This window comes from Cynoglossus semilaevis, chromosome 8, assembly GCF_000523025.1.
Source record: "Cynoglossus semilaevis isolate Cse_v1.0 chromosome 8, Cse_v1.0, whole genome shotgun sequence".
Classification (NCBI taxonomy): domain Eukaryota; kingdom Metazoa; phylum Chordata; class Actinopteri; order Pleuronectiformes; family Cynoglossidae; genus Cynoglossus; species Cynoglossus semilaevis.
The window spans coordinates 5,581,538-5,593,930 of record NC_024314.1 but is presented as its reverse complement, the minus strand read 5'-3'; positions in this window follow the sequence as shown (position 1 = coordinate 5,593,930).

Here is a 12,393-nt window from a genome sequence, read left to right as displayed (position 1 = left end):
TTTAATTGCATCAGTATTTTTTATTGTTGACTAAGGTTGTAGAAGCTGTGCCCAAAAAGCATGTGAATGTGGTAGTTAAAATGTCTGGTGTAGACATATTTTTATCAACCTCACTGTGATTGGAATGACACACATTTGTAGCCACAGTGAGACGGAGGATCAGAGGTTGAACCAACACGGCCATGGTGTGATGAGAAGATGGATAAGCAGAAAGACGGAGTATCTACGGGATGGCACAGTGCCACGTGTCCATGTTAAGTCGCATCACGGCTGATCCACATGTCATGTCAGAGCTGATTAGGAAGTGTTGTTTAATGAGGACAAACCTACAGTGATGTCAGGAGGAAGCTGTAAAAACAGTCAGGGATTAAGACGCCCACCACAGAGCTCACAGGAGCAGCAGGCCCCACTCTGGAATAGGAGGAGATGGAGCCAGATGTGTTGGGAGCACACTGACAGGAGCAGAGATTGAGGTCGCTCTGTCCTGGCTGGATTATTGCCAGGTGCTTCATGATGCAAATGTGCTGGCAGCCCCAGTGAAGTGGAGGCAGAGCTGGAGCTGCAGGATTTCATCACCAGGCTTTTATGGCCGTGCGCTGGAGGTGTTGTTTTTACACCAGTCAGAGATGAGGAGTAGAGAGGGTCTCATCTTCACTTTAGGAGTTTCTAAAATATTTGGTGCTACTTTAAGCCTAGGTGGTATTGTTGAGTTTAGGTAAGACATTTTCGTAATTTTAAAATTGCTAAATCTAAATCATGTTAAGAGAATTCATATACATTTTTGTCACGAGCTATACATATATATGCATATATATACATATATATGCATATATACACACATATATAGTGTATACATACTATATATATATATTCACATATATATGTGTTTATATACTGTATATAATACATATATACACCTATGTTGTATATATACAGTATATGTACAGTATGTGGTGTGCAGACAGATACTGATTGGATTGGACAAGAAAGTGGGACAAAAAATACTGCAATGGAGACAGTGATTGTATCTAATATGACAACAAGGAAACTGTCATAACATTGAACATTTAAAAAAAAAGTTACATAGAAGAAAGAAATTCAATAAGTCTTTTGGTTAATCAGACATTCTGTATATTTCCGTGACTCGTGCAGTCAAGGATGAACGAACCCACTTGAATTCTGATGAATTTGTCTTGAGGTGTACTTTACAACTCCAGGAAGAGTCGGCCGAGTTCTTTTCTTTTAAGGTCACAGTGAAGCTTGTGAAATAGCAGCGTATACTGGCAGCGTGGGAAAACTGAACGACCCTAATGGAGGTTTGTGAGAGCAGTTTCTCAAGTTTTACATTTCCTCTGTCTGTTTTTATTTAGGCATTTTATAGGTTTTAAAAATGCATCGCCAAGAGCAGCTCTAGAGAACGCAATGGCAAAACAGCTTTCTATTGTAATCCATTCTCTTCTATATTGTTCTCCTGCACATTATTTGTTGGACGACATTTGCAGCCGTTCTTATCTTCCTTTCTTTCTGCAAATGTAATTGAACACAGTATTCTTCTTCAACAGAACGCAGACAGCACGAGGACGGTGAAAGCTGCAGAGCAGACAGAACTGGCCGAGCAGGCAAAGGCCGACGACAGGCAGGCTCGATCCTCCGGGAAATGGTAGGAAACAGGAACATGAGTCCAAATTTCTAGACAGTGACTGGCCTAGTTTCAGGAATACGGCCCACACTCTCTCTCCCTGTATTCTCCTCTCTCTGGCTTCGCTCTTTTCCTCTTTTTGGCAGCAGACTGCAGCAGCCAAACATTTCCTGCAAACCTATCGGCAGAGTTCTGCTCCGAGAGGTCGCCCAATCTCTCGGAGCACAGATGAGTTGCCGGGAGAAGGAGGTGAGCAGATAAAGGCAGATGTCCCAGAGGCTGAACCTCATTACGTTCTTTACTTAATATATATATTTTATCCTCTCTCCTCTCATCTCCTCACCCGTCGCATCTCCATCTCCATGTTTCATTATCTTTTCATGTCTCCCATCATCCAACCTCATATGCCTCTCTCCCTCCCTCACTCTTCTTTCCCTTGCTAGCCTCATTTGTCCCCTCTTTTAAGGACACAAGCTTATCGGAGTGGAAAGCCGGCCTGTCACTTGATATTAGGACCATTATGGCACCAGTGGAATGACACGAGGTGAATGGAGCCCAGAGACAGTCCAACTAGACCGGACCGAACGGCTTCATCAACTTCTGCCCCTGGTTTTTTTTTTCTTTTCTCCGGACAAGAACAAAAACAGAGACACTTTAAAAAGGGGGAAGGAGGAGGCAGCGTGAAATGCAGGAAATGAGTATCGCAGCGATTGGAGGAGGAAGTGCACCAAGACACCATTCTGTGGAGGAAAAGTCCAATCCAATAACAGGTCCAGTGAGGAGACACACCGGCCATAAACACTCCAGAGGGGTTATGTGGGGACCCGGCCTTATATAGAGCATGTCCAACTGGCACAGGAGGATGATGGGACAGGGAATGGGAAATCGAAAGACAAGAGGGGAGGGGAGTGGAGGAGAAGGGAGGACAACAGGTTTGTTCATTTGTTAATCCCCTAAAGCTCTCTCCACTCGGATCTCGGATCTCTTCATCCCAATCCTCCGCTCCAGCAGAATGGCCCTGCCTCCCTCCCTCTAACCCCTAACCCCCCAATATGCTCCGATAAGATTTCACTGGAAAGAGTCAGCTGGTGCGTCGACACCCTCCCTCCCCCACCCTCCCCTTATCTTCTCTTTGCCTCCTCCTTTTCCCTCTCACCTTTAACTGGTTCAACCCTCATCTCTGTCTCTCTCTGAGTCTCGTCTCTTCCTCTCCTGACATCATATCACTCATCCCACCCCCGCACTGGTGTATGAAGAACACTTGGGGGCGGGGGGGACTCCTCCACCGAGGGACCCCTTAAATATGCAAGGTCACTGCCTGACAAAGTGCACGCCGTGGTGCGTGAAGTGTTTCACAGGGCATGTGATGTTTTGTAATATTTGATGTGCTTCTCATAGTGTGTCAGTGTGTGTGTGAGTCAGTGTGTGTGTGTGTGTCTCTGCAATGAAAGTGTTTACACGCTGTTAGATTTTCATCAGTCTTTCTTAAGACTGGCTCGACTCATACGGGCTCCGCTCCACTGTGACAAATTGGTTTTATGTTGCCTGCATCTGATGTCTGGTGGACGGAGGAAAACGGATGAACTGCTTCATTGCTGCATTAGATAAGAATACTATATTTTTTTGTTTTTTATTTAATATGAAATTCAAGGAGAATGAGATTCTTACACATGTCGCAGCTTGAGAACGTACAATAACATGCCGTCGCTGCAGCGTTACGTCTGCTGCATGTCATATGTTGTTGTCGGCCTTCTTCTTTTTTACTCACATCAAATGGAGACAAACAAGTCGTGAAATAAAATCCAACAATTCAAACTTTACTTCTGAAGCACAGGATAAAAACCTGGGCTTCACAAAAGTACTGGTAAAACAACAGTCATCAGCCTTTCACTGGAGCTCCTACAGATATTTGGGTTATTTCTATTGTCCACGTTTATGAAAGAGGTAACTGGATACTGCCTCACGGCCAACTACTACTTCCAAGAAGGTACTGACTGCTCCTCCCTGCAGCCCGTGCTCAGGTGCCTCTCCTTGGGCTGTAGGTCACAGTTAGAGCAACCTAACTCTCTCTGGTGGCTCCTCCTTGTCAAACACAGACACACTGATTGCCTCCTGTTTTGATTTCATTAAATCGGGCGTAGGTGAAATCGCCATCAGGCATTAGGTCTTTTGGATTTATGTAACGTTTGTATAACACCAGGCAGCAACGCAGATGAAACGCTTTCACATAACCTTTCAGAATTAGTATTAGTATTAGTATTATAGTAGGTATTACCACACCTTCAATAGTCAGAAATAGAACCATGTGTGAAAGACCAACATTCACACGCTGTTCTAGTGCTATAACAAATGATTAACCATGTGTGAAAGACCAACATTCACATGCTGTTCTAGTGCTATAACAAATGATTTTGGTTATGAATGTTGACTTCTCTCAGCAAGATTAATTCAACAACATCAAAAATAATTTTAATCAAGGTAAATCAAGGTAAAATGATTAATGTGTTGGGACCAAATGAATAATCAGATTAAACTTGAAATCTTTATTTTTTCGCTAATGTACTGAAATATATTTCTGTTAGTCCGAAATATATGTATTTTCTTTTTGACTTTCCCATTCTCATACATCCTACTTCTGAAACATTAATGTGAGTCTATTCTTTGGACAAATGTACAACACTGCACTGACGAGCTTGTGTTTCAGCAACAACATGACCAAAACACAACAAGAGACAAATGTAATTTGGTAAAGTGATCATGAGACGCGATCAGTCACCGCAGGTGGAGGAGGCCACAGCCCCACTCACTGCCACTCAGTGTGACACACATGCTGAATGACAGTGATGTACAGTCTGTGGCCATCAGCCAGGCCCACATTGATCAGCACTGGCTGCCAGAGCACCAGCAAATCAATCATGTCCATTGATTCCACCGCCACAGAAGGAAGGTGCGTGTGTATTTGGAGTATTTGTTGTTGCAGGCTATAAAGAATATGATATTACTGTAAGGGTAAAATTAGAGGGAAATCGATCCTGATTTACAAGGTTGCAAGGAGCTCAAGGAAAGTGTAAAAAAAAAACCCAGCAGGAACCGCACAAGGCCTCAGTGTGAAAGGTACTTTTTTAAGCACACATGTACGGACTGAGAATGAGCCAAGGTCTGCACGCTGTAAATATCCTGCATTCCAATTCAGTAGTTCAGACCACTCGTCTTCTAGAAATATTAGCACCCTCCATTTCACACGTAATACTACGAATGCCTTTTCAAATACTGCATTTATTTGAATACTTTTAATATGTCCTGACTCATAAATGCTTTAAACACAGAGGGGAGAGGGAGCGAAGGGCTGGAGCTCAACTTTTTCAAGGGTGAACCAAAAATCCAGTCTAACTACTTCTACTGTGATCCTAAAGGGAATACTATGATTTTTTTATATCTTATTATTTTTGTTTATGAATAATCTCACCAGAACCAGGCACGGTGCAACAGTTTTGGATTTTAACTCAATTATTCAGCAAACACTAGCAAAAGGAAGTACTGAACTGTATTTATTGGGGAATATATTTAGTTATTATACTTTGGCAAACGTTATATATGCATATATACATACATATATATGTATTTGAAAGAAATGTTAAGAAAATTATCAAATTAAATTATACTGAAAAATAGCAATTTTAAGGATATCTACAGGAAGACAAAGAAGTCACATAATTTTCTTCTTAAAAAAAAAAAAAAAATCCCAGGTGTTTTTTCCAAAGTGACCTTGAAAACATCTTTCTTAAAGAAAGACGCTCCCTGATGGCGAACCATTAAAAATGTACTTTCAGAAAGTAGTCACAGGCATACAGATTAAGAGTGAGTGCCACAACTGGCCCCCAAGCCAGACTTTGAACATGACTGCTTTTGACATATTGCTGTTTTATGATAATCAGTTCAAAAACAATGATTCAAAAGCAGTGACTTCTTTGTAAATCCATCGTCAAATTTCTGCTGAACAGAGAGTTTGTCTGTGGTGGAGACACTGTGCAGAGATCTGAATGTTTTTCAAAGTGTGTCCTTGAATATTACTTCTCCCTGTTCCTGTGAGGGCCCCACTGGAGCTGACGATGTTTGACACAGATACGCTGATAAAGGCAGACGAATAAATAGAAATGAATGTAGGAGTGGGAGAGAGACAGGGATAGAGTGACTCTGGGAGGGAAACGGGGGAGACAAGACGAGAAAGACAGACAGAAACTTTAGCTTTTGGAGTTGTTTTTTGTTTGTTTTAATTTTTACTTTAGTTTTTCCCTATTTCTTACAGTTTTACTCACATTTATGATTAGTGTGACTGAAAATAACATATTTAACTCAAGTGAATGTTTGATGAATCACTCATTTAAAAACTCTTAAGCCGCCAAAAATATTATTGAGTTCTGCAAATGTTGAAGACAGTGTGAATCATATAAACACCAGGGTAGAATTTTGGACCGCTAATCTGTGGATATTACGGCCGTAAAATGTCCCCATTAAATGGATCTGCAGTGAGTCCAAATGAAAGGACAAGAATCCAGGTTGTTTCGATGTGTCTTGCCTCAGATGTGGACAAATTTGGTACAAATGGTCAAATCAGTTTTTTAACCAAACAGATTCAGACCCATACCATACCCGTCCCTATACTCATGAGACACTTCTATTTAAATTATACGGTCATATGGCACTCCGTTTTTAACATCATCTCTGTATAACTGTGAAGCTGAAGTAAACAGACATGAAAATGTAGAAATACGAGGAGAAAAAAAGACGATGACGAGCAGCTGCTCAGTCGGAAAAACAATGTCCTATATTCTTTTTGTCTCACGCAAAACTGCAAAACATGTATATTCCAGTGTGAGTACACACACACACACACACACTTTTCCTCCAGAACACACAAATGCCGGCGTCCTCTCACATGTTCGTAGGTGCTCACAGACACAGACCGTATTCTTTAAAAAAGCACTTTACACATAAAAGGAAGTGGTGGCGGAAGGGTTGGAGGGGGGTTTCTGCTGTGTGCTGTGTGGGGGCAGTGCAGGGCGGGTGTTCAGAGTGTGTCTTTTTATCAGGTGAAGGAGAAGCATGGGGCGGAGGAGGAGGGGGCGGCGGGGGTGTAAGATTTATCTGCTGCTGTCGGAAAACTTTGACCCCAGAGTTGTAAATCTGTCAAAGGAGTCTAGCCAGCTCAACAGGAAACACGAAGAGGAAAAGAGGGGCTCGCTTGAGGGTGGGGGTCGAGGGTTGGGGGCTGCATGAAGCGGGATATGGTTTGGAGATGGGGGTTGCGATGGTGGTGTCGGAAAGTGGTGGGGCGTGGGGGGCACCAGGCTTGACCATTTTTAAAGAGGCACTTTTTTAGAGCTGGGTAAGGGCAGTGGGGAAGGCGGGGGAGACTGAGCCATGTTTACAATCCTGAAACTGATCCTTCACAGCCGGCGAATCTCAGTCCAGCTATTACACCCCCAACCCCTTCCTCCCCCGCCTCCACCATCCATCACTCCTTAAAAAAATACTCAACTCACACATACGCAGAAACTGGGCAGGAAATTGCCTTTTTGATATATGAATGTTTCAAAAGACCATTTGTACCTGATGCACTTGTCAGTGGAGATGATGCTGAAGCTGCTGCCGCTGATGTTGATGCTGATGCTGCGGATGCTGATGCTAAAGGTATCATGTGGAGCTGGCTCCTTTTCTAACCAGTGAAATGAACTTGTCATTGAGGCTTGACCTGCACAGAAAGTGCAAAAATACAAGTTAGAGTGCCACCAAAACATGTGGAGATTAAATAGTGCATTTTCAACCCTATGACTGTCCCATGTTTAACAGGTAAACAGGATGTACCACTAAATAATCCACATTTTTATCTTGTTCTAAATGTACCGTACGTTCTTGGTATTATTTTTCTATTTTGTATCACTTTTGGACACTTTCTTTTTTACCACTAATTCTTAGTATTAAAAAGTAAAAATCATGTATATATAAATTAAAGCCATATAATGTGCAATAAAGGAGCATTTCTCATTTGACATTCATTAAGAAGTATTGAATTTGTCCTTCGGTGTGTGAGGGCTCCTCAAAGACCCTTGAATGTAAATGATCATAAGACCTGGATCTTTGAGAAAAATAGCCTGGGGTGCCCAGGTGTAAACCACATCAAAGCGCTCTCTCTGTGAAAGTATGAAGTTCATTTCACCAGTGAAACCTGAATTTCCAACGCCAACATTTCGCTCGGAATGGGATCGACTCCAAATTTCGCAGCCCGGCCCGTTCCTTTACTGTAGCAGCCACAAACAAAGGATTAAGATAGTGTTGCAGCGTGCACCCTTTTAGAGAGCATTCCTTCCTGCACGTCTTCACGATGGAGCACAGATTCAATCCCTTCATGCTGCATTATATCACAGACGGACCAGGTTTTACGAGGTCAGTGTCCTTTTGTCCTGTTCCTTGTGTGTCTGCGTTTTGTCAGCCATCACATCAGGACAATTGGACACACTCTACCAGGACTGAACACATCCATTAGTGAGCCTTGGGAAACTCCCAGCACCTTGGCACGGAGTCGTCCACCGTCACAGACGGCACTGGGAACAGCTCAATTAGCCACCTGGCCGATGTGTCCCCATCAGAAGATTGAGCTTTTCAGCCTGTGACCAGCGATGCAACGAAAGAAGACAGTGGGGACGCATGTCTTTGTGGCGTTTCTGGCAGTGGCCCTCACAAACATCTGAAGGGAATACCTGTCTTTGTCAGCACTGGAGATGATCTTTTCTGTATTCATTCATAAAGCATGAGATCCGGAATGAGATCATCCCAGTGCTATTGTTGGACACCAGCAGCCCACAGCTCTGCCTTGAACCAGTTCGACGCAAATCCCAAGAGGAAGCAGTGGAAGACCGTGGGGGGAAAACAAGATATGTGTCACTGAGCTCATTCACAAATAAGTAGAAGCTTTGAAGCCTCAGAGTGAACATTCTAGAAGCATCAAGTAAAGTTCAAACATTTGGTTGAGGTTTTATTCAAAAGTTGTCCAGGATGTTACAGCCGGTAGCCATCATTGTGATTGTGAATCGTTGGCTATTTACGCCTTTTGGCTAATGTTTAGCTGGTATGAAAATAGATCATAAACGTACGTATCTGCGGCAAACATTTAGCAATCAAACTATTTTTATAGCTAGATCATGAAACTTTATCTTTTATTTTTTACTTTTGCTAAGTCCTAGGACTACATTTATACATTTTTTAAATGTTTGCGAGCATTTATTCTTAGCTTAATCATCTTAATCATCTGAGAGCAATTTTTGCTATTAATATTATTATTTTGCTACAATTTTGATAGTTTTAGCCAAAATCTTAGGCTACGTAAATCAGATAGATAACAGTCACCAACAGGAAAGATTTTCTGATGTAAACCATCTGGCCAACCTAATATTTGTCAATAAGAAACTCCATTTTTTTTATGCAAAACATTTCCTGTGTGTGTATCTTTACAGTGATTTAGTATCACACCTTCAAAGTCTGTCAATGGTTTGGTTTATTTCTGCATGTGTGAAAGTGCATATGGTCGTTTAGGTGACAGAGACAAAGGGCAAACAAGGGCATCACCAGTCAATGCCCCAGACGACAAACAAACACAAATGTGCACACACACACACACACATCTCACATTACTGTGGCTGAGGGGTTTTTTTCATGCTTTCGTTTAAGTGAAAGAGAGAAAGGGAGGTGTGAAGCCTCAGTCACGCAACCCTGCTGTGTGTGTGTGTGTGTGTGTGTTTCAGTACCAATACTATGCCAAATTAGGTATGTGTGTTGCGGTTAGATATAGTGAGTGCATCTCTGCATGCAAAGGTGACAGCCTAACGTTAACAGGAAGCCATAGTTCCTGCCATGGCCTTAAAATGTTCAACAACACAATTTCAGCTGCAGAAGAATTTACTGAACTTCTCAACTTCTAACTCTCTACTCCACACAAATCTGTGAAGTGGTTCTTTTAAACATTAATGGCCACTGTGGAGCCACCTTCCTTTTAAAAACACACTGTACTCACGACGACAGAACCTCTCGTCCTGGGGAGGGCGTCGGCAGGTACACGTGCTGGCACTGAAGGAGTACAGGGGGCACGAGAGGCCACAATAAGGGAACTTGTTGCGGTAACAGATACATGTGTGGTTTCATAGAAGGGGAAGTGAAAGCTGACGGCCACAGCTGTTCAAGGCCTCGTCCAAGGAAGTCCAAACTGCCTGGTGTCACCCAGTAATTTGAGCAGAGTGCGTGAGTGTGTGTGTGTGTGTGTGTGTGTGTGTGTGTGCCTGGGAGAACGAGATGAAGGTGTGTGTTCGGCCTCTTCCTTCTTTCTCAGGCCACTGCTGGTACTAACCACGAGGTGAGTGTATTCATTAGCTAATGATGTGACTCACTCTGATTTTCCATGTTCATTTTAGCTCTGAGAAAAAAAAGAAGATGGGTGAGGGGTGAGACCCAGAGTCTGTGCCACTTCCTCCATGGGGTAGTGTGTCATTTATACCCTAAAGGTCAACTCACTCATGACTCGCAGTTTGGGTTACACATTACTTAATGCCTTTCACACCATGATGAATGGGGATTTTCTCCATGAATTACTTTGTTCTTAACATTAACTCTGGCCTAAAACACTGGCTGAAAAGTTTAGGAGTTTTCATCACACACTAGATACTGGCCCCTGTTTTCAAATTTTACAATCAGCAACAAATGAAGACAAGACCAGGGTATAAAAAAGTGTTGCTAACTATACTTCGTCAAAAACAAACAAAAAAATACCAAACAATCCAGCACCGACTGTAGAAACATGTCCACAGGGAAAGTGGAGGCGCTCTCCGCTCCCTTAAATATTGTCGAGGTGTCTCCTGCCTCAGTGGAGCGTGTCTTTAGCTGATATAAGAGTGCACTTGTACTGCAGCCTCTTCCAGGTGTTAAGGCCGAGTGTGTGACGGAGCGAGTTCAAAAACAAAGAGAAGACCTCCTATCACGCTTACATTTTTACAATCAGCACACAACAGTTGAAAGATGTGGAGGAGAAGGTTGTTTTTGGCCCAGACCCAAATACCACCACACTCCTTCTCCCCTCCACTCCTCTACCCATCACAGACTCCTCACTCTAAGCCCTCAGCTCTAGTATGAAATCAACATTGGGACTGCAGGAAATGAGAGATCTCTACAGGAGATAGAGGAGGGAGGGAACGAAGAGGAGGAGACAAAAGAAAAACAGAGGAAAGAACACAGATTTAACTTTTTGGCATCCACCCGTCCACTCTCTCCGTCTTATCTTGTTTCCTTCATCTCCTCCTTTTCTTCGCATATTTCTGTCACCGCTCCGTTTTTTTTTTACCTGTGTTCACGCATGCAGCTGTGCCACAGCGTCCCTATAATGAGCTCGCAGGGGCTCGGCCTTATGAAAGGCCCCCGGGGCTTGTTGTTCTTTCCTGGCACACTAATACGCCGGCTAAGCCAAGAAAGTGGACAAGCAGCGAGCTAGTTCAGAGGGGCCTTGTTTTCTGTTGTTCCACGCTCAAAGACAACATGACCTCATCTGACCCCCACCTCCCCAACTACTTACAGCTGCAGCACAGCGACATGTTCAAGGTGTGGGAGGCAGCGAACGACTCGTTGGCGAGGAGATGTTTTACTGGAAAAACGTTGTGATTCAACAAGAGAGGCCCCCGTTAGGAGATGCTGTGTCAGAAGAAACTGCACAGAGGTAGTCGCACTGTTACTGTGTGTGTGTGTGTGTGTGTGTGTGTGTGTGTGTGTGCAGAGAGGCAACAGACACATTAGAACACACATACACTCATGGACACATAGGGGTGGGGTAGCAATGAGGGGCTCAGTTAATGGCTTTTAAATTTCCACTGAGTGAGTGACTTACAACTGTGGAGGAGCACAGCTGTTCCTGATTTGGGGAACAAAGAGGGGGGAACGGCAGCGATCTGAGAGTCTGGACTGGGCTCCTCTCACTTAATGGGCTGAAATCTCCCAAGAATGACACAGATGTATGTGTGTGAGTGTGTGTGTGTGTCCAGAACTGCCTGCCCTGTACAGACATACCCACGGTCGTTCCTCCCAGAACTCACTTTCTGTGTGTAGTCTCTCTCGTGCAGGCATGGAAGTGTGTATGTGCTGTTGCTGCATGTGTGTGTGTGTGTGTACTTGTGTGTAGGAGGCTACAGGGGCAACAGGATCCATGTGTGTCCACAGCCATAGATTATGGCCCAGAGAGTGAGCGAGAGCAGAGTTACGGCCCTGCAGAGCTGAGCAATAGTGAAGTTCAATTCATTTGGGAATAAACTAGAGTCAGGAGAGAGGGGAGAGGGGGGAGAGGGGGGACATGAGGCTCACATGCACGAGATTTAAAGCAGGAAGAGAGGGGAGAGAGGAGATTAAGGCCAGAAGTCATCTATAAGAATGTCAATAAAGATAAAAAAAATTGTAACCCAGTCCAGGTGGAGAGAGAAAAGACCCACTCGCTTTGATCAAAGATTTTCCATTCCACGCAGACAACAACGCAGCAGGTCTGAACGCAGCAGCGCTCCAAAACCCAGAGCTTTCGTAACGTCAAACTTTTTATAGTGGACTTCCATCCCTTGAAATACTGCTTCCTGACCCCCAGCACAACACACACACACAAACACACACACACCCTCTCCTCACCGACTTGTGCTTCATTTCCTGCCACTGGTGAACGCAGCCCTTTTCCTCGG